Raw genomic sequence first — 23,242 nt, 5'->3', positions numbered from 1 at the left:
AGACATTCAACAGGCTATTTAGCCAAGCAATTACATGCCTTAAGATCATGCCGTTCTACTTTTCATTTGAAACCATGGAAAAATAGAGTTAGCCGTCTTTACAGCATTAACATAGTAAATATATTCTCCCAAAAAAGAAAGGTAAAGGTGAACTATAAATGTTGAATTTAGTTCATGTAAATTGAAACAATGAAATAATTGTTTTCCACCGCAAATCACTCAGGTTGTAAGTCGCCAATCGTAACCAATCATCAAAACACACCACCTGATGAAACATTAACCCAAAACAGGTCATTGTTCCAAATGCATGGAAGTTTCATGTGGAAAAGGATCACAAAGCGTGATGCACGTGAAAATTGGGGAAGTTCTGCTCCAAGATGAGGAATGACACCATGTCAACATAGGGTTTACAGGGCACATCAATATAGGGTTTACTGAGCATGTCGACATAGGGTTTACTGGGCATATCAAACTGGGGTTTACTGGGCATATCAACAAAGGGTTTACTTGGCATGTCAGCATAGGGTTTACTGGGCACGTCGACATTGTATTTGCTGTGTTTTTTTGTTGTTGTTCATATCGATATTGGATTTACTGGGCATGTCGACATAGTGTTTACTGGGTATGTAAACAAAGGTTTTACTTGGCATATCAACACAGGGTATATTGGGCATGTCAGCATAGGGTTTACTGGGCATGTCAACATTGAGTTTATGGGGCATATCAACTTAGGGTTTATGGGGCATGTCAACACAGGGTTTACAGGGCATGTCAACATAGGAATTACTGGGCATGTCAACAAAGGGTTTACTGGGCATGTCAACATAGGGTTTATTGTTCATATCAGCATAGGGTTTACTTAGCATGTCAACATAGGGTTTACTGGGCATGTCGACATAGGGTTTACTGGGCATATCAACATAGGGTTTACTTGGCGTGACAAATCAACAGAAGGTTTATTGGGCATGTCAACATAGGGTTTACAGGGCATGTCGACATTGTATTTGCTGGGCATGTTAACATAGGGGTTTACTGGGCATGTCAACATAGGATTTACTGGGCATGTCGACATAGGATTTGCTGGGCATGTCAACATAGGGTTTACTGGGCATCTCGACATTGGGTTTATTGGCTTACATACAATTTGTTCCCTGTCTGCACTGGTCATATCGATCAATAAAATAATCGAGAGTGTTTCAATATAACCACTGTTTAGTGTCGATGCCAGATTAGAACAATAAGTTAAACCAGAAATGTGTACGCAAAAGAATTCAGTGTGAAGCCAGCACATAACAAAGAAATGTGCCATTCACAATTTCTACAGGAAAAATTACTAGGCTTACAAATATATAAAATACTGCAAAATAATTAGAATGACAATACACAATATGGTGGTAGTACAAAATTCAATGGCAGTACAAAAATATCAAATTAATAGCAATGGTAATAGCAATAAAGTCAGAGATAATAATATTCACCAGCAGCAACAATGGTCAAGCTTCCAAAATTGGCCCAGGCTGAATATCCAGGGTGAAAATAGTATCTTCACTCAGCCTCTGGACTTGATGTAATGTGAGATGAGAGAGGCATGTTATTTCCCGCTTATAGACTCTAAATACCTTCTAGAAACATCCATACCATTTCGTGTTAGTCTATAGCTGTTCTAGAAGATTCCAGATTGTACCCAAGAGAATCAACTTACAGTAACTTCCACACCACTGCTTACATTATCTAGTAATACATTACTGACAACGGTTTATCACTAAAACACAATGTCATGAATTTCCACTGAATCCTTATATAAACAATGTAATCCAATTACAACATTGCCATGTTACAAAAGCAATTAGAGACCTTGCATCACCGTTAGCAATGGCTATTTTAACACTATATGAATTGAAAGCATGGATCTATTAGGTGAATATTCCTGTATATACACAAACTGTCAGATAAACACTACTGTATATACTCAAACTATCAGTTTATACTCCTGTATATACTCAAACTGTCAGGTAAATACTCCTGTATATACTCAACCTGTCAGGTAAATACTCCTGTATATACTCAGTCTGTCAGGTAAATACTCCTTTATATACTAGTACTCAACCTAAATACTCAGGTTGCTTTGTTTTGTTTTTTATATCTTTCGAAATTTCGTATTTTGCAAACGTTGTGACTAACTTTCGTTTGCCATGGTGACCACGCCCAATGACATAATGGACCGTTGTCCCAGTTTTGCGGGGGCGGTCGGGTAGCCTAGTGGTTAAAGCGTTCGCTCGTCACGCCGAAGAACCGGGTTCTATTCCCGACATGGGTACAATGTGTGAAGCCCATTTCTGGTGTCCCCCGCCGTGATATTGCTGGAATATTGCAAAAAGCGGCGTAAAACCTCACTCACTCCCAGGTTTGCTGATTTCGTTCTAATATTTTCTTTGTAGTTGTGTTTTTAGCATGATTAGTGTATGAGTGTGTCGATCAAATGATCCACCTGACTAAATTTGAATTTCATCATTACAGATACAGGAACTTGAGGAACGTGATGCGCTGCGTGAGAAACACATCCAAGACTTGACGGAACAGAAACAGAAAGGTTGGATTTCTATAACCTGTTGGGAACATTTAAAACTGTCTTTATCATGAACATGTGATGATACCAGAGTCAAAAAAGGGAATTGTGTCGGACATCATGTTTGTCACTGACGCAGTCAAATTGTGATATGTCCTCCATATATTTACCATAAAGCTTTTGAAAGCTTCACTGAGGCCTTGGGTGTTATAACCTTGATTAAACAAAGTCTGAGCAAGAGTCAGATGAAGGTCTTTGAAATCTTGGCAGAAAGAGCATGCTTTATTGTACCTCAAAAGTTTTTAAATATAAACACCAAAGGCTGGAGTTGATGGAATATAGACATGATACACCAGTCATGTGGTTCTAATGTCGGCGAGAAGTGTCATTGACATTTCTAACACTGTACAGTAGACATGATACACCAGCCCTGTGTTTCTAATGTCGGCGAGAAGCGTCATTAACACTTCTACTTCGAGCACCTGGTGTCATCACCGATTTTCAGTGGTCATTCACATAATTTTTAACCGCTATTTTGCCCTCTATACAAACTGGAATCTGTTTCGGCGGATAATCTAGATTGGTTATTTTCTTGCATTGAAAATTTATATATTTGAAGCCACGAGTCTAGTTTCATCACTTGGTCTTTCCTCGTTTAGCTCGATCGTTCGTTCGTGTAAATGTTGAAACACACAAAGTAAAAGCATGATCTATAGTATACATTGACAGGTGGTTCCTTGGAATGGCCGTTGTCCCGTGGAGAATTATGATATAGACACAATAGTTTTGTTTTCGTGCTAAATACGCAAGGCCTAGTTGCATGGGATGTTGGCTGCCATTTTCATTTGGCGTTGATTTGGTTTACCATTAAGACTGACATTTTGCTAAACGGTGACGTTTATCACCAAATACATGTCTACATCTTTAAAAGCGACCGAATATTGAAGCATAAATGAAAATATTATCAATTGATTATTAATCTGACCTTAGTGTGATAAAGGTGCCTGACATATATGTGAAAGGCTTCTGTGTATGACACACGAAGCTAGTGAGTGAGTTAGTATGGTTTCAGCACTATTCTAGCAATATCACGGCGGGACACGCGAAGTAACACAAATCTGTGACAAGACGTGGACGGAAATTGAACAGCATGACTACACATATTGAAACATTGCCATCTTTATGAGTTCCTTTTTAAAACAGCTCGTCGTCCTGATTGAATTGCCAGAGGGTTTTCTAAAGCTCTGTAGATATAGCTAAGTATTCTGATAATTGGTAAATAGCAGGTATAGCGACCGTTCCGTCAAGCATACTAACACCTGTATAAATTGTTTGATAGGCATTACTTAGAAGCTGATGGATGACAAGATAGACATAATTTTTATGGATAACAACTTCTTTAATACTGTAAAAGGCGACGTTTCGGTATAGATCCTTATACCGTTGTCAAGCAAGGTTGCTTGACAACGGTATAAGGATCTATACCGAAACGTCGCCTTTTACAGTATTAAAGAAGTTGTTATCCATAAAAATTGTGTCTATCTTAACACCTGTATAGCTGGCTTACCCACGAAGAGACAAAGCGGAATGTTACTGACAGTTGAGTAACATAAAGTCCCGTAAAAATAGTTATCTTATTTATATAAAGGGACAGACAGACAGACAGACAGATAAGAAAACAATCTTTTTCATTTCGGACGGACGGACAGACTGACAGACTGACAGACAGACAGATAGAGGGGGCAGACAGACAGACAGACAGACAGACAGAGGGGCAAACAGACAAGAAATAATCATTCCCGTCTCCGGCAACTTTTCAAATTGATGAGTAGGCACGGTTAACCAAGTCGTTTTCGGCGGCGGAATTCGCCGTACAGGTTGCGTCCCCTAGGCGTGCCAGAACACTATAATCGTGGGTTCGAATCCCAGCACCATGCCACACGGTCGTATAACCGAAATACTTTTAAAAGTGGCGCGAAATAATAATCCTTCAGGATAACCTTTTTGACGATTCTTTATCGATAAATTAAAGATTATATTTCCTAGTAATGTTTGGATGATGTTTATATGCTTACTACATCAAACTTCATATAACCAACGACCCACAGATCTAGCCCCTTCTGTACGGACTTAAGTATGTATGTTGTGACTGAGTTAAATGCCTGGGCGCTTTCATCTACAATCAAATTTCATGTTCAGTAAAGATTTTGAAAATAAGCAATGGGAAATATAACAGCGACGAAAGGACACTTCATCACTATGTCAGAAATGTTTTACAAATTCAACATTCAAAATGGTGGCTACCGTGGCGATAGCATCGAAGTTGTGTTTGCTTGTGATAGGGTTGAGTACCTGGTCAGTAGTTCTGGTAATTTTCCGATCAAAACACAAACATGAGTTCATGGCCTGATGTTTTTTAACGAAATATGTTCCCGTGGTAAAGTGAGAAGTGCAGGCTTGCAGTCAATAGATCGAGTCATTACAGTCAATAGATCGAGTCGTTAAGTCAATAGATCGAGTCGTTACAGTCAATAGATCGAATCGTTACAGTCAATAGATCAAATCGTTATAGTCAGTAGATCGAGTCGAACCTTGGTCTCTCTAGTTGCCCATTCGATGACGAGCCTGTCCTGTCCTGTTAATGGTGTATTCATTGATGGACTAAAGCTAAGTAAAGTTGATTTGAGTATAAAACCTTGCGTTTACACTCATAAAATGCTAGTATGAGTGTGTGCTGGCACATGAATGTCTAGGAAGGTACTTAGGATGAACGGTCGCCGGACCCCCTTCCCTCCAGGACTTAGGTCACACCTTTCCATTTGTCTTATTTTGTACAATAAAGGTTTTCACTGCAGTGGCCGTATTTTCGCCATTCTGATTCTGTTTTAGAATTAACATTTTTAACCGAATCACTAAGGTCATCAGATTTCTCTATTGCCGAAAAAAGATTTCTGAACAGTAGCTGACGACGAAACGAGTCACGAGACAGCCACGAGATTTTCCCGCACTGGATTTGGCAAGGAGCGGTATGTTTGATAGTGAACGACGACGCAACATTTCACACACGGCACTGAAGCTATACGTAATTGCCAAATGCGTGGACGTATACGTGGCAATATGGCCACCAGTTGTATGTGAGCGACGGGGATAGCGGAATACAATGTGCGTGTTTACTGGTATGGTATAAAAGCCGATGGCGCTGTTGAGAATGTTTCTTTTTAATATCTCACACGTATATCTGGAAAAAAATAGGTAATGGAACTTGCATCTACGCATACCCCAAAACGTTAAAAGATGGTACTTGTTGTTACCTTGCCTGTTGTTAAATTATCTTAAAACGTCATTTAATCACACTGTTGAGTTTTAGTTTAGAAATAAAGTTTGCGCTTGTGTAATATTGTATAATGTTGCCCTGAACTATTATAGCTAAAGCACGAGGACGCTTGCGTTGCTTTGACATTATAACAGTTCAGAGCAAAACTATACTTAATTACACTACAAATGCGGTCAGAGCAAACTTGATAACTTTTCTAAGATTGCGAATTTAAAAATAATCTTTTTCTTGGAGATGGGTTTAAAATCGAATCTGTATCAACATGTCATGAATGCAAAAACCTCGAAAAGGCTAACTGACGGGCTGGTCCACTTGATTGCCTGTATACCCCTTAAGCTGAGAGACATATTTACATTTAAAATATAATACAACATGACTAAAATGTTTAGTTTATTATAATAGGTCCCATTTTCTTATCCGTTCAGTGTGTGTATATTTAAAAAAAACATGCAGCAAAACGAAGGATTTTGAAATTTATTTTTTTATATTAAATTGCTTAAATTTAATCACGTGACACTGAACATTCCACAAATGTATTGTGGGGCCGAGCTTACATGTAAACATAGCCGAAATTCCGTGTCGCTGGTTATTGTGAATTGAGGTGTTTTCTGTTGTACAAGTTGCAGCAACTTAAGCCATGAAATAGTGTGTTTACCGAAGGGGTTGCGCTACACGTTACGGTACCCGACGGGGATCGACGGCCTGGGGTGTAATATGGTGTCGCCGTGAGACGACCATGGCCGAGGAAGAGCAACAATGGCCGGTTTGTTTGACTGCTGTACAATGTTGAATGCCGTACGCTGAGCAACAGCTAGGTGCACATGTGATTTTGAAACTTTTCTAGTATTACTCATTCCTTTGTCCTGATTGTGATTGTATGTTGTTTAACGCCACACTCAGCAATATTCAAGCTATATGACGGCGGTCTGTAAATAACTGAAACTGGACCAGACAATCCAGTAATTAATATCATGTACATCGATCTACACAATTAAACAAGTAAATGAGCCTGACCACCCGGTCCCGTTGGTCGCTTCTTACGACAAACACAGTCACCCTTTACAGCAAGCAGGGGTTGCTCAAGACCCATTCTACCCCGGATCTTCAGGGGTTTATTGATTGTAAGGAATCGATTTATTGACTGCAAGCCTGCACTTCTTACCATGGGAACATATTTTTAAACTGGTCGAGCCCGATGTGCCTGTCCCTTATTCTGCCCCGGATCTTCACGCGGACACAATGCTTTGTCGCAGGTTAAGTATAATCGGTGCCATTGATCTTTTAGCGAAGCATCTTAGAATAAAATATAGACATGATGAGGTACATTTCTTTCACCAATGAAGTAGGCTTAAGTTTTTACCTCAGCATGCAATCTGAAACGCAATAAGGTAAGACTGTAGTAAGACTTGTATCACTCCACACTGTATTATTTAAAAGTGATCCGCACTAGCAGCCGAGCGCCAAACCAAACCATGCTCCTAATCAGACACGTCACAGTGACGTCATAGCTCGCCCCAAGGCGTTTCTTGACTGGCAGTGAGATGTGTCACTCGTGTTAGGACGTAAACGGTGGGTAAGTTTTCAGTTTGTACTTCAGAATGTTTTTAGGAAATTGAATGAAACAGACATTGTAAATATTGTAAGATTGATGTACAATAGAATACATTTTGAAGGAATCAGGTGCTTCACACAATGTTTACACCCAGACGTTTGTTTAGCCTGTCACCAGGGATAAACAAACGTCTGGATGTACACATTCATACCTCGTTTCTACTGAAAAGCTATTTTAATACGTATATTGCAAAATATATGGTTGTAAGTTTCATCCCCTGAACTAATAACACTTATTTACAACTGAGACTGAAGACTAGATCGATATGAGATTTTTTCTAGATCTGTCCAGTCAAGTGTCGGCTATTCTTTTTCGCTCATATTTTTTAAAACGTTGTTCTACATCATAAAATGGCAGAAATCTACTGAAATACATCCCCACTACAGACCAGGGCCAAATGTGTCATCCTCATTATTTTGACACTCAGCTTTGTTCTTCTAATCCGGAATATCTTATGTGGAACAAATGTATTTTTGCAGGGAACTAACATTGGTTTTTGAAGGATGGCAAGGAAATGTAGAATGACTAGGGCAAAATCTCATTATTTTATGACTAAGTTAGAACAGACGTTAAATGCGAAAACAATTTGGCGCATGTCACACGGGCAATCGGCATTTCAATCTTATCACTTAATAGGACCAGTTGTTTATTCCCCTCTTCACACAACCAAACACCGTACCAAACATCTTGTCGTACCGGCTACAGTTTCTGCCTCAGATAGTAAGCTGATTTGTGATGGGTGTACTGCCGCCATCGCTCGGAATCCTGAATTATGACAGTGCTGCAAATAGTTTTCCTGACACTGAATTACCACTGTGTTGTACACGCGCTTAGTCAAGTATACCTGATGCTCTTTTACATTCATTGTATATCATCATCATGAAAATGTCATCACTGAAATATTTATCTGTAGCATGTCGTATATCGACGTTTGTAATACTCTATAGCAAGAGACGAGGTAAAATGCACCAGTTTCTGTATCTAGTAAAGAGTGTTTGTATGGGAGAGGGTGGGGACTAAAACATCAAGCAAAGTCACTTGGAACAACAAATAATTTACGATGGGTCGCAGCACTCTACATTTAGTAGCCTGTTATCATCAATTGACAGGCAGTTTGCAGACAGAGAAACCATCAAGACAGTTGTCGATTTGACGATATAAAAATTGTGTGAAATGTCCATTGTCCTCAGACGTTGAAATGGACGAGGAATATATTTTCCTACAGAATTACACTGGTGGACGTCATATCCTGGTCAAAATATATATACCGATGTACATTGATTCTCATTGACAACAAACACCTGAGAATAATCCAGTCGTCTAAGGCGCCGCGATTCGCTGTGCAGAGTTGCGTCCCTTGGGCACGACAGAAACCTATGATTGGGGGTTCGAATCTCGGTTCGCCCCGATTATGTTTCTAGGTTTGTCAGCACCATACCCGTGCTCGTGGGTTTCACCGAAGTGGTAAACGTCTGAGACCTGCATCACTTCAGGCTTTCCTCCCACATTAAGCTGACACGCCGTGATATAACTGGAATACTGTTAAAAGCGTCGTTAAACCCAACTCACTCACTCACTCAAATACACAGGAATAACATAGAAGGCAATGACAATCAGAAACAGTGTTCAGTATTTCACCTGTATGTACTAGATCTATCCAGTTTTGTTATTCACAGTATTGATCATCAAATACAGTTCTAGATATTATGCAACAACGAAATAACGCACCAACTTGCGGGCGTCAACGCATTGTCATTACAAATCTTCCTACAATCAAGGAGGGGCGGTCGGGTAGCCTAGTGGTTAAAGCGTTCGCTCATCACGCCGAAGACCCGGGTTCGATTCCCGACATGGGTACAAGGTGTGAAGCCCATTTCTGGTGTCCCCCGCCGTGATATTCCTGGAATATTGCTAAAAGCGGCGTAAAACCAAACTCATTCACTCACTACAATCAAGGAAGTCAGAATAAAATACTAATCATTCCATAATTGGGAATAAAGAGTAGGTAGCTGATGTAATACCCTCATCGAATGTTCCAATATAATAAATGCACATATTCTGTGTTTCAGTTTATTTGAGATCCGGTCTCTTCTGTGTACAGCAATATAAACTAACATGTTTAGTCCTAAGTCCTTATAATGGGAACATATAAAACCCTTAAAATAGCATATGTTTACGAGCCCAGTCGTTATGATATCTGAACTATTGGGATGTTTGGCAAGGACTATAGGACGAGTGCAGTTTTCTATCGCTGGTGTCGTAATGTTCATTTATGTTGTATGTTGTATTCCATTCAGTTCCTGCAACATTTCAACCAAGGGAAAACCCGGGATCGATTCCCCAACATGGGTACAATGTGTGAAGCCCATGTCTTGTGTTCCCCGCCCAGATATTGCTGAAATATTGCTAAGAGCGTGTAAAACCCAACTCACCCGACCCAACCCAACTACTATTTGACCACTTTTTAAATGGTATTGTGCATTCATATAGCATGTTTTGTGTTTCAGCCACCAGTACCCCCAGTCGGAACAGGAGCCACAGAGAAAGGGCTGAACAGATAACAGTGACAGAGTCTGATCTACATGGTAGGTAGGAGATCCCAGCAGGTGGTAGATAGTGTCACTGTCCAACTTTGTACAAGATGAGGTCACATCAACATGTATCAAATATAAGCCAGAAAGTTCACTCCACAAACCTTCATGTGAACAGTCTCTACAATAACAAGCTGATAAATGTAGTCTCTTATTATCCTAATAATTTGAAACAAGTCAACAATTTATTGACAGTACCGCTATAAGGCTCAATCCAACAAGCGTGAACAGACGCGCGGCTCAGATGAACAGCAATCTCAGTGTTTGTGTTGTATATTAAGATAGTCGTTTGAGTGATTTGTTAGTTGCTAAACTACCTTGTATTTTACCTCTACTAAGATAAACTGAAAGATGATTTTTTTTCATCAGTAAACATTTCAAATACATGAAATTTGTAGAATGGCCATATTTTGTATGTATAATGCTTTTGTGGTTTGCATTGTTTTCTGAACAGCATGTTCTATTTTCAGCCTCGAGTGATTCGAGTCGGACCGAGAGGACACCAGTGACGACCACAAAAAAGCCTGCTGAACAGGGTAGGTGGAAGAACCCAGCAGCCAGAAAGCTCACACTTTAATAATTCAACATTTAACAAGCTGGGGTATAGACCCGTGTGGGTTCTGACCTGCCACTTGCATGTCATCGTAGTTGTCAGTTGTGTAGATTGGTGCTCATGTTGTCAACCACTGGATTGTCTGTATCAGACTCCGCCATCTTATTGTTGGGCTACTGCTGAGTGCGGCATAAAACAAAAACAAACAGGCTGACATAAACCAATGTAATACCTTATTATCCTCACATTTCCAAACAGCAACTGTACTGACAGTATTATCTTATAAAGCTCACTTCATCAACTCTCCAGCCATACACAGAATAATGTTACAACTACTGGATGTAACAGAAAGATTTTAAACATTGAATACATAATCCTTGATTACATGGACCAGCTGTCGTCCTTCCCCTTGATCGTTGTATTGTCAGCCATGTTGGAGGTGTTTGATGACGTATCTTGTCACCATTTTGAGATGTGAGCACAGTAGATGTATGACGAAGATGTCTGGATGCGTACAGAGTTTACTTTGTGTTACAGCGACTCCATCACCAGAAGACTGCGACGACCTCTTTGACGCCAGTAGAAGGGGGGACATGGAGGAGGTGAAGCGGCTCCTGTCTCTGAATGTCGACGTCAACTGTAGGGACAGTTATAGCAGGACACCGGTGATGTGGGCAGCAGGGTTCGGACACGGAGAAGTGGTGGGGCTCCTGGTGAGTAAAGGAGCCGATGTGTCTCTGGTGGACGAGGGCGGTAGCAGCATTCTTCACTTCGCCTGTTATGCAGGAGACATGGAGATGGTTAAGTTTGTGCTGTCACTGAACGTCTTGGACATCGAAAGAAGAGGAGAGTTGAGCAGGACACCGGTGATGTATGCAGCAAGGTGGGGACACAGAGACGTGGTGGAGCTCCTGGTGAGTAAAGGAGCCGATGTGTCACTGGTGGACGATGACGGTGACAACATCCTTCACCTCGTCTGTTGGGGAGGAGACATGGAGACGGCGAAGTTTGTGCTGTCACTGAACGTTGTGGACATCGACGCCAGGAACAACGACGGGCGGACAGCGGCGGACGTGGCGAGATCCGGGAGACGTCGGCGACTGGCGGATCTGCTGGAGTCCCGCGGCCCTCACTGACGTCAGTGCCGTGTTTGTGTAGACGGTGAAGAAGACCTGGCAGTGACGTGGTGTGCCGTTCACGTCATCGTGTGTCTTTTTTTACGTGAAACTGTTTTTTGCTTGGGGGGATGAATAAAATTTGTAAAAGCTTTTTCAGACATTTTCTCATTTGTTGTGTTCGGATCAGGTAAGAAAAGTGTTAACTTGATTGTTAAGATGATGTGTGATTGGTATGTCAGCACCGCACATCGCGATATGTTCATGCATGTCGTTATATATTTCTGTGTTAATTTAACGTCATAAGTTTGTACTTAATCGTCAATCAGACAACAGACTGTTTGTTTACATCTTGCTACAATTTAACATTTGAAACCTCACGCTGCGCATGCGGTTCCAAATTCAATTGAGCGCGGTTTAATCTACAGGTATCCTAGCTCTACATAAAAAAAATGTTTATTCCCATTCTACCATGACTAAATAAACAAGTCCAGTGTTTTGAGTGGGTTATCGATCTGAATTACGGAATCACCGAACAAAATATGGCGCTGTATATACTCAAGCAGTTTGTTTACACCGTAATACTTCACTCGAACATTAGCATTTTCTCCTATTTTGAGCTATCCTTTCGTCTATTTGTTGCTTACATTGGCTCAACATTTTCAGAATACACATGAGTAGACAATCGTAGGAAGAATTAGGGAATTAAAAAAAACACATAGTAATGATTTGGTGAAATGAACAAAAATTGTCTTCGTTTCCGTCCTCTGTCACGCACATCGACAGCGAAATTTTGACGTCAGTTTTCGACATGTACTGCAGGCTATTTTAAGTAGTGAATGTATAACCTTATACATAAGTATATACATCCATTTCATATATATTTACGTTGTTCAGATATTTGGCAGAATTCGTTCTCTCACAGCTGCTATATAAAAAGAAATCGTCGCACAGTACTTCTGTCGGTGTACGATAAAAAGTGGCGAAATTTGTTGTTTTTCAACGCAGAATTAATTCTTGGACAACACTTCTGGGCGGACGTTCTACCATTGGACCACGGTGACTGTCCATGACGACAGAGTATACAATAACTCGTAATTGTTCAGAGCTTTCAAATGACAATAACATATATCTTATATTACCGATTCTTGTGTGGTGGTAATGCTTTAATCTCTACATTTCACCCTTGTCCGTGTGCTCTTGTTCTATTCAGCAAACAGTTCAACATATCAGATAACACTGACACAGCCTAGCTTTAGCGGGATTCTCCGTGACTAATACTTAGTCGATTCAAAAAAAAATTTCCTCTTCTGATTTTTCATATGTGGAATCAGGGAAACTGGACTAGACATGGTTTAGTTGATAAAGACCTGCCTAGGCTTTTATTGAAGATATATATAAACATTGTCCGTTGGATTTTATTTTGAAGATACATATTTGTAACTACCACAATTTTATTTCGGGGACTAAATGTGTGTCTTCTGACATCGGTACTGACCCTGATGTAGCTATTTATAGCTCAAATAAGAATATCACATTATTGTCCATTGTCCGAAGTCAATACATCGTTGATGCCGTGCCATTCTATCGCCTATTTATTATAGTCAATTTGACTGGAATGTACATTACTCCCAGACAGGATAGGAAAGTGCCAAGTTTCAAATGTTTCGATGTCAGCAATATTCCAGTGATATGACAGCGGTATCTACATTATTTCAATGACGTGTACATGATCACGCACCTACTGATATCCAATACAATCGTTCTATTCTATGGGGAAATTAACTGGATCAGCGGTGACATGTGATAATAATTTGCCATCTATATCTTTCTTGGTTGGTCTATCAATATTTTACATTCAAGAGCACATTTTACATAATTCACTGAACCATGATGGCGGAATGTCTACATCTACATACCAACTGTATACATTTTGACAAACATTCCAAGACAACATCTAATTTAGCCATCATTTACATGTGGGCTTGTTCCGCTGTTGGCTGTGTTAGAGGTGAAACATTCATAACGAACAGCACAGGACACAGCTGCCCGTCTATAATATCATCTGACATGGCCAATTATTTAAGTGAACAAGAGCCGAATAAGCGAGGGGTCCCTTATCCACCTTATTCGACTCCTTGTAAAATCTTATATCTCACCCCACAGGGAACAGTGTCCCGCATAGATATAGTTTACACACATAAATCTCACAATGGTGACAACAGTGTCCCGCATACATACAGGCTAAACACATAGATCTCACAAAGGTGGAAAAACCTCTTGTGAAGACTTGCACTCCGGTCACAGTACACATACAAATCCATCCATATCTTTCCACCAAAACACCCAAATACTTTTGCATGAAGCATTGCTAACCCATAACCACCACCCACCTGAAATTGTTTCTTCCCCTTTGACTCAAACACTCTCAATGCCCCGTGGGTTTCCGGGTTAGAATAGGTCTCCAGTTACCTACGGTGGTCCTACAGACGACTAAATGGATCGGAGGGTCAGACTCGAATACTTGGTTCATTGTCTGTCAGCGTACTTCGAGATTTCAGCATCGATCACTGGATTGTCTGGTCAAGATTCGAGTATGTACAGACCGCCGTCATACAGCTGGCATATTACTGAGTGTGGCGTTAAACAACAACCAACACCAACCAACCAGCCAACCAGCCAACCAGCCATCCATCCATACATACAACCAACCAACTAACGGAAGGCCCACATAAACTTAAAAAATCTATCTGCATCCGGGGCAGAATATGTCTTCAGCAACCCATGCTTGCCGTAAATGGCGTCGAGGCTTGTCGTAAGAGGCGACTAACGTGATCGGGTGGTCAAGCTCGCTGACTTGCTTGATGCATGTCGTCGTATCTCAATTGCGTGGGTCGATGCTCATGATGTCAATCACTGGATTGTCTGGCCCAGACTCATTTCATGTAATATTGCTGAGTGTGGCGTTAAACAACAAACAAACAAACAAACAAACCATACGACGTTTAGCCTTAACGTATCAGTACTAGATAAAAAGCAACAAAACCCTTTCCATATTCTTAAGAATTCTCTGCTAAAAGCAGATTCCAATGTACGAGTCCGACTCCTATGACCATGTGTTCATGAACCCCTATCAAATAGTAACCAGGTGTTCGTGAAAAGGTGATCGTATCCTGACCCACCGGTGGCACCCTTAACAAGCACATGCAAAGGCAAGTCAATTTTTCACCTACAAAAATCATTCCAGCATCCATATTCCTGTGTGTCAAAAGTATACTATTTGCGTCCATTCATGATTGTTATGCGTACAGGGCGCAACATTACTGTTTATAATCCCAGTATGGGTGTCTCTGGAATATGCATGTTGTTTTGATGTATTGAAACTGTTGTTAATAAGTTCGGCATTTTCGAGTTATTATAAATAGTTTAATTATTTTATTAAATATTTCAGCAAACACAGGTAAGCTACCGATCTTTTTGCATGTAGCAGTATATTTGTATATATCATTATAAAACTGATAATTAATCTTAGCACCTTTCCGTAACACAAGCTTGTTTCCGATTTTCGCTATATCTTCTGTGTGAGTGAGTTCGGTTTTACGCCTCTTTTAGCATTATTCCGGCAATATCATTGCGGGGTACACCAGAAATGGGCTTCGCACATTGTACCCATGTGGGTTTGTTGTTTAAAACTGCACTCAGAAATATTCTAACTACGTGACGGCGGTCTGCAAATAATCGTGTCTGCACCACACCATCCAGTGATTGACATCATGAGCATCGATCTACGCAACTTGGATACTATGATGACGTGCATCATCCAATTCAGCGAGCCTGACCACCCGATCCCGTTTGTCGGGCCTTATGACAAGCACAGTCGCCTTTTGAGGCAAGCAAGGGTTGCTGAAGACTTATTCTAACGCGGATCTTCACGGGTTGTGCCAATGTGGGTCATCGAAACCGGGCCTTCGACTTGGCGTGGAAACGCTTTAACCACCCTCGAGGCTAGCCCAACGCCCCGCCCATGGGATTCTTGAAACTGGAACGTAGTGATTAACCCAGCAATTTGGCCATTTTAAAATGAAAAATTTTCAAGCAATTTCTGGGAAATTAATAACTTCTTTGATAAAATTGCAGTTTGATCATTGTGATCAACCCCATATATCCTAAAAACTTATGCAACAATCAAACAACGACATCGAGACGACTCATTAACGACACTTTCCACGCTGGGTCGTCCAGAAACACGGTTTCAAAGTGTGAGCGCTTCCTGTGCCACGTGGTTGCTGCACCGCTGTGTTGTATTCCAAATATATACTTAAGAACAAAGGAAACTGTACATCTCTGTGGATTTTATGAAATCTTTGATTTTCAATTAAAGATATCTTAAGTTAGCGATATCATACCCAAAAAATATTCTGGCTCTTTGTCAGCACTCATACAGGTTCATGCAGGTTAATGATCAGGTGATAACAAACATGGTCAATACAAATTTCAAATTTGAAATAAAACATCACGAGACAATATTATTTACCGTTTTAAATTGTATTTCGTGTTCAGCTTGTCATTGTTTTATATGCAAAGATGAAGATTACTACATGTATTTTCTCGTAATCTAAAACGGACACAGCAATCAACTGTACACACTTTTTCTAACGTTGCTTCGGTTCAAAATTACCCAATAATAAAACTTCAAAGAATCTTGATGCAATGATCGGCAGAATTGTATCTGGAACTTATATTTCATCTGGAATAATATATTCTAATATCGTTTCATTTCATTTGCAGCTTTAGTATATACATTCAAAATAATAATCAGAAGTTGAGCACTTTCATAGGTTGATCGCTATTGCCGGATATTATTACGTATGGAATAATTTGACTAGTCACCGTCGAGTCTCCCGCCCTTCTGATCGAGAAAACTTTATAATAACATATTATATTAAACTACAATAAATATGACTTGAACCAGTCAAAGTATGACATTTATGATATATAGATATCCATACTCTGTCAAACAGAGTTCGTTTCAAGATAGCGGTTACTGTAAATAACGGTCAGTTGTACGAACTACCGAACTACCGATCACTTCACAAACGATTTCGTCGAAATCAATGTAAACAAAAGTGAATTAAATTTTGAATACAATTTATGAAATGGGTTACAAACATAAGTCCAGATATACAATGAACAATTTTATAACCAGACAGTGTACTTACATAATTAATTTGCAAACTTCAGTACGGATGTCTGGTATTTCCACTATAATGTCTTTGCATTGGGAAAAAAAAAACATCACAAATCATGATGGCGTGTATTGTATGTTGCGCATCCCTCTCTAGACAGCTGTGTATTTTTTTAAAGTGTGCAGGTTGGAAACATAGCACAGTAAGCAAGATAATTTCTAACCAAAAATATGTTTTATACCTCGCACGTTCATAGAAATAATAAGGTTGCATGTCACTCACATCATTAAAAGACGGCATACTTTTAAAGAAATAAACATAAGTCTTTAAAGGAATATAATTATATTCATTATTTCTGTTGTAAACGAGTTGGTGAAGATGACTGGATGGTGGGGACGATGAATTATTTTGTACTGTCTGTCTTAAATATCCTTAACTATCAGATCCAAATTCTTGACCGGTGATTGGGTTGAACAATAAGTTCAGAAATTAAAAATTAAACTTTCGAGGGAAAAGTAGGAATATGTTCAATGCTGTAAACATGAACAAGTTATGAATTAACTTCAGTCAGCACAATATTATGCAAAACCGCTAAATATATTTGTGAAAGTTTACTTTATAAAGGTTAATTGCAGAAAAAAGTAATAATAGCTGAGAACATGAAACTTTATAAAAAAATGTAAGGGCAAGTGGAAACATCGCAGGACGATACAGATTAATATCTACGCGCCACTTAATATGCTGACTTGGTCACAAACGTTCCAGCTCATATTGTGATGCGCTACTTTACATATCAGTTGGTCTCTAATGTTTAAGCTCCATTTGTGACATCTGTTATTATGTGATGTTCTCTCATGTTTTAGCTCTAGTTGATATATCTACAGTCGCAGTGCGTTGTTCTCTAATATTTTAGCTCCAGTTTAGATGCGCCACCTCCTAGTTTAATGTGATGCTCTCTAATGTTTCAGATCAAGTTGAGGTGTGCCAAATCCTATAATTATTAAATGTTGGTCGTTTAATTTGAGTTCCAGTTGAGACGCGCAACTTTCTTCTATAATGAGGTTTTTTATGATTCATATCCAGTTTGAGACGCGTCACTTAGGCGAAGCAGATTATGTTTCCTGACAGAATCATTTTTTTCAATATTATGGTTTTAACTCGGCGCTACTTTAACTCCATATAGTTTCTGTAGTGACAGAGACTTTGACTGAATGTAAGCATGTCCTTCTACAATTGTAGGTTATACCCAGACGACCAAGGTGCCTGGACACATTAGGTGCTGGGTAGTGGGTTGATATACATCAGGTACGAGGTACTCGGTTGATATAGACCAGGTTCCAGGTAGTGGGTTGATACACATCAGGTTCTAGGTAGTTGGGTGATGCACATCAGGTACTGGGTAGTCGGGTGATACACATCAGATACTGGGTAGTCGGGTGATACACATCAGGTACTGAGTAGTCGGTTGATACACATCAGGTACAAGGTACTCGGTTGATATAGACCAGGTTCCAGGTAGTGGGTTGATACACATTAGGTACTGGGTAGTCGGGTGATACACATCAGGTACTGGGTAGTTTGTTGATACACATCAGGTACATGCTGGTCGGTTGATACACATCAGGCACTGGGTAGTCGGGTGATACACATCAGGTACTGGGTAGTTTTTTTATACACATCAGGTGCTGGGTAGTGGGTTGATATACATCAGGTACGAGGTACTCGGTTGATATAGACCAGGTTCCAGGTAGTGGGTTGATACACATCAGGTTCTAGGTAGTCGGGTGATACACATCAGGTACTGGGTAGTCGGGTGATACACATCAGGTACTGGGTAGTCGGGTGATACACATCAGGTACTGGGTAGTCGGGTGATACATATCAGGTACTAGGTAGTCGGGTGATACACATCAGGTATTGGGTAGTCGGGTGATACACATCAGGTACTGGGTAGTCGGGTGATACACATCAGGTACTGGTTGTCGGGTGATACACATCAGTTACTAGGTAGTCGAGTGATACACATCAGGTACAAGGTACTCGGTTGATATAGACCAGGTTCGAGGTAGTGGGTTGATACACATCAGGTACTGGGTAGTCGGGTGATACACATCAGGTACTTGGTAGTCGGGTGATACACATCAGGTACTGGGTAGTCGGGTGATACACATAAGTTACTGGGTAGTCGGGTGATACACATCAAGTACTAGGTAGTCGGGTGATACAGATCAGGTACTGGGTAGTCGGGTGATACACATCAGGTACTGGGTAGTCGGGTGATACACATCATGTACTGGGTAGTCGGGTGATACACATCAGGTACTGGGTAGTCGGGTGATACACATAAGTTACTGGGTAGTCGGGTGATACACATCAGGTACTGGGTAGTCGGGTGATACACATCAGGTACTAGGTAGTCGGGTGATACACATCAGGTACTGGGTAGTCGGGTGATACACATCAGGTACTAGGTAGTGGGTCGATAAAACCCATGAGCAGAGGGTTCGAACCACCGATCATTGCTTTCTGGGCTACCGAAGGGACCCAAATCTACGCAAACTGCAACATAGCAAATTGTTGGAGAGGTGTTGACGAGGTGTTACTCGGTGGTGCGTGTACTGCGATATCGTACACGGCATGATGAACGTAGGGTGGGATACTGTAGTGAGCCTGAAGAGAGGTATCGTTAACATCCGTACTTTGGCTGCATCCAGAATTATAAACAAAGGAACATGTGCTTCTGGGGAAATGACTTTTGAAATATGACTAATATAGGAATATTCAAATGGTATGTATCAGATAACAAACTTTTCCTTCTGCAATACAGGTGATACTAGTTTAAGGGTATAGCCATGATACTGATTGTCACAAGGAAGTAACTCGCCTATCGAAATCAGTAACAATGATTAGGCATATTTGAATGCTGGCATTGTTGACACGGGGAACATCACACAAAGCATATATTCCTGGTATTATCAAGAGCAGGAAGGTGCTTACAATACCGTATCGAATAGTGAATGTGTTATCTCAAAGACGCCTATTGAGTGGAAATAAACTGAAGCATATCACATTTAGTTTGGAGACGTTAACACGAGATTGTCATAACAGCCTTTGTACGGATAACGCAACGCGTGTTTCGCTTTCCTCATTCACACGTTGCACGATACAACCGTATTCAGTCTACGTCTGAGCCTTCCTAGGAAAACAATCTGTGTAGCCTCATTCCCACCTCGAAACAACTTTATCAATTTCTCATTTTGTATAAGCCTCATTTAGACACATATTTCTAGACTACAGGACCATGCCTATCACAGAGGTTTTACAGTGTTCTGTGATGATCCTTCTGTGTTTCTCTGGTTGCGTGTTAACACAGGAGTTAAACGTTACCAACGTCACTGGTACAACTGAGGTGAGTCTACCTTCACTCTATGATCATCCCCTCTGTTCATTCACAGGATGGGTTCGAATCCCGGTTCGCCCCGATTATGTTTCTAGGTTTGTCTGAACCATACCGTGCTCGTGGGTTTCACCGAAGTGGTAAACGTCTGAGAACTGCATCACTTCGGGCTTTCCTCCCACTTTAAGCTGATACGCCGCGATATAACTGGAATACTGTTTAAAGCGGTGTTAAACCCAACTCACTCACTTACTATTATGGCTGCATTCAATCATATTGCCTCATCTTCTTTTTGTCTCTTTCGGGGAGCACGGGTGGCCCAGTCGTCTAAGGCGCCGCGATTCGCTGTGCAGAGTTGCGTCCCTTGGGCACGCCAGAAACCTATGATTGTGGGTTCGAATGCCGGGTGGCCCCGATTATGTTTCTAGGTTAGTCAGCACCATACCTTTGCTCGTGGGTTTCACCGTAGTGGTAAAAGTCTGAGACCTGCATCACTTCGGGCTTTCCTCCCACTTTAAGCTGATACGCCGGTATATAACTGGAATACTGTTTAAAGCGGCGTTAAACCCAACACACTCACTTACTATTATGGCCGCATTCAATCATATCGCCTCATCTTCTTTTTGTCTCTTTCAGAGCTTGTCAGACAATACAACAAAGGTGGCGAGAAACATATCGTCGAACTGTACGCTACCGTCTCCATTTCCAATAGAAGGAGGGATTTTCTTTACACTTGGCCTGTCCTTTTTCCTGCCACTTGGGTTGTTTGCAGCAATGGCGCTGTTCATGTGGACATTATATAAATGCGATGTCTGTTTTCCATGCATGACAAGACATAAACGTCGTGGAGGTATATCAGAGCAAGAGATGACACCTTTAAATACCATTCATCCGCCATCGTCTATTGAAGATGGAAGCGGTCAGGTAGCCTAGAGGTTAAAGCGTTCACTCGTCACGCCGAAGGGCCGGGTTCGATTCCCGACATGGGCCCAATGTGTGAAGCCCATTTCTTGTGTCCCCCGCCATGATATTGCTGGAATATTGCTAATATTGCTGAAACCGTACTCACTAACTCAATATTGGAGATGAACGTGTTCTGTGACTATATCCACTTGTATTCGGTTGTGAATAACTATACGATAAATAAACATATAATGCAAAGTCGGAATAAAAAGGACGAAAATGTTAAAAGGTCAAATGAGGGTTGCGTCCATAATAAAGCCTATGGCGGTACCGCATGATACATGTTGGTGATGTTTACTTGAGATTGATAAAGGAAGTTTGATCTATTACCTCAAACATCCTTTATACATGTTTGCAATCGTTGTGACACTTTTAAATAAATAGATGAATAAACGATGATGAACAACCAATTTTGAGGTCATGAGATATTATGTCACTTGTGAAAGGATTATTACAAACTTTAAAGGCCTAGAAAATTCGTTCTCGTGTCTCTGTCAAAAGACCAGAAGGGACAACTCCATATCAACTCATACACCAATACGACCTTACAACGAGGTGGTCGTGACACGGGTCAAGTTGACCTGCCCCCTTCTCGCAGACATTGCCACGACTGAAGCCAAGGTGATCAGTTGCAGCTAGAATGCTCATCACCAACACCAGACAAGGAACATGTTCCTTCACAAACAATAGGAGGATTTGCACAGCTGGTATGTGGTGAACATTATCTATAGCTAATCATACATGCAAACACACAGACTGAAGTGTATATTAACATACTACGAAGATAACATATTTGAACAAATTAATTCGAGGTCGTCATGAATAACACCGTGTTAAGTTGTTCTGTGTTGATTTGTGTAGTTCTCTATATGCCATCATCACAAGAGAAAGACGACGTACATTTTAGGAAACTAATATTGCCCCAAATGTTCAACACATATATTTCCATTGAGACAGGTGTACTACTGGTGTTTTTTTCTACACGTTCTTGTCCATGCAGATATTAGCCGCGAATACCTGCGCCATTGCTTGCTCGCTCGCTCGCGCCCTCCCTCCCTCCTTCCTTCCCTCCCTCCCTCCCTCCTTCCCTCCCTCACTCACTCCATTTACGTGGTGATGATCTAACAAGAGATGCATTTCCTTCAAAAGACATTGATCTCTCTTTTCTTCCGTTTATTTGGGGCACGGATGGCCCGGTCGTCTAAGGTGCCGCCATTCGCTGTGCAGAGTTGCGTCCCTTGGGAACGCCAGCAACCTATGATTGTGGGTTCGAATCCCGGTTCGCCCCGATTATGTTTCTAGGTTTGTCAGCACCATACCCGTGCTCGTGGGTTTCATCGAAGTGGTAAACGTCTGAGACATGCATTACTTCGGGCTGTCCTCCCACATTAAGCTTACACACCGCGATATAACTGGAATACTGTTAAACGCGGCGTTAAACTTAACTCAATCAGTTTATTTATGCAACAAAAAAATGAGACCAGAGAAAGCACCTTATCTGTTACATATTAAGACACGTGTATAAAGATTCAGAGTGACAAAAATACCCCCCATCCCCACCCACAAGACTGTAGGACAAAGGGGATGACTTCAACTTTCCAACAGCCAACTTTCCCTTTATGTCGAACACTATTCAAGCCGCTGCAGCATGCTCTTTCTACGACAGTTTCAAAGAGCATCACACGACAAGGTTTACAACATTCAAAGCCTCAGTAAAGCTTTCAAAACGTTATTTGGTTTATTTGTGAAGACATTTCCAAATCTGACGTTTAAGTGACAAAAATTTATCTAATGAAAACAATTATTTTGACTTGTACCATAAGTCCCCGTGCTGTTACAGGTGAACGAATGACTTGCATGCATCTGGAATTTAAACTCCATTCGAATGGAACAATTATATATCTAACAGTCCCATACCCGCGAGT

At 40.8% G+C, this 23,242-nt stretch overlaps 1 pseudogene; it reads left to right on the top strand.

The window, feature by feature from the left end:
* The window catches only part of LOC139472684 (serine/threonine-protein phosphatase 6 regulatory ankyrin repeat subunit C-like), a 47,072-nt pseudogene that overhangs the window by 1,142 nt on the left and 22,688 nt on the right, over positions 1–23,242 (top strand).

This window comes from Haliotis cracherodii, unplaced genomic scaffold (genome assembly GCF_022045235.1).
Source record: "Haliotis cracherodii isolate W230 unplaced genomic scaffold, xgHalCrac1.p SCAF_25, whole genome shotgun sequence".
NCBI lineage: Eukaryota > Metazoa > Mollusca > Gastropoda > Lepetellida > Haliotidae > Haliotis > Haliotis cracherodii.
This window is presented reverse-complemented; position numbering and strand designations above follow the sequence as displayed.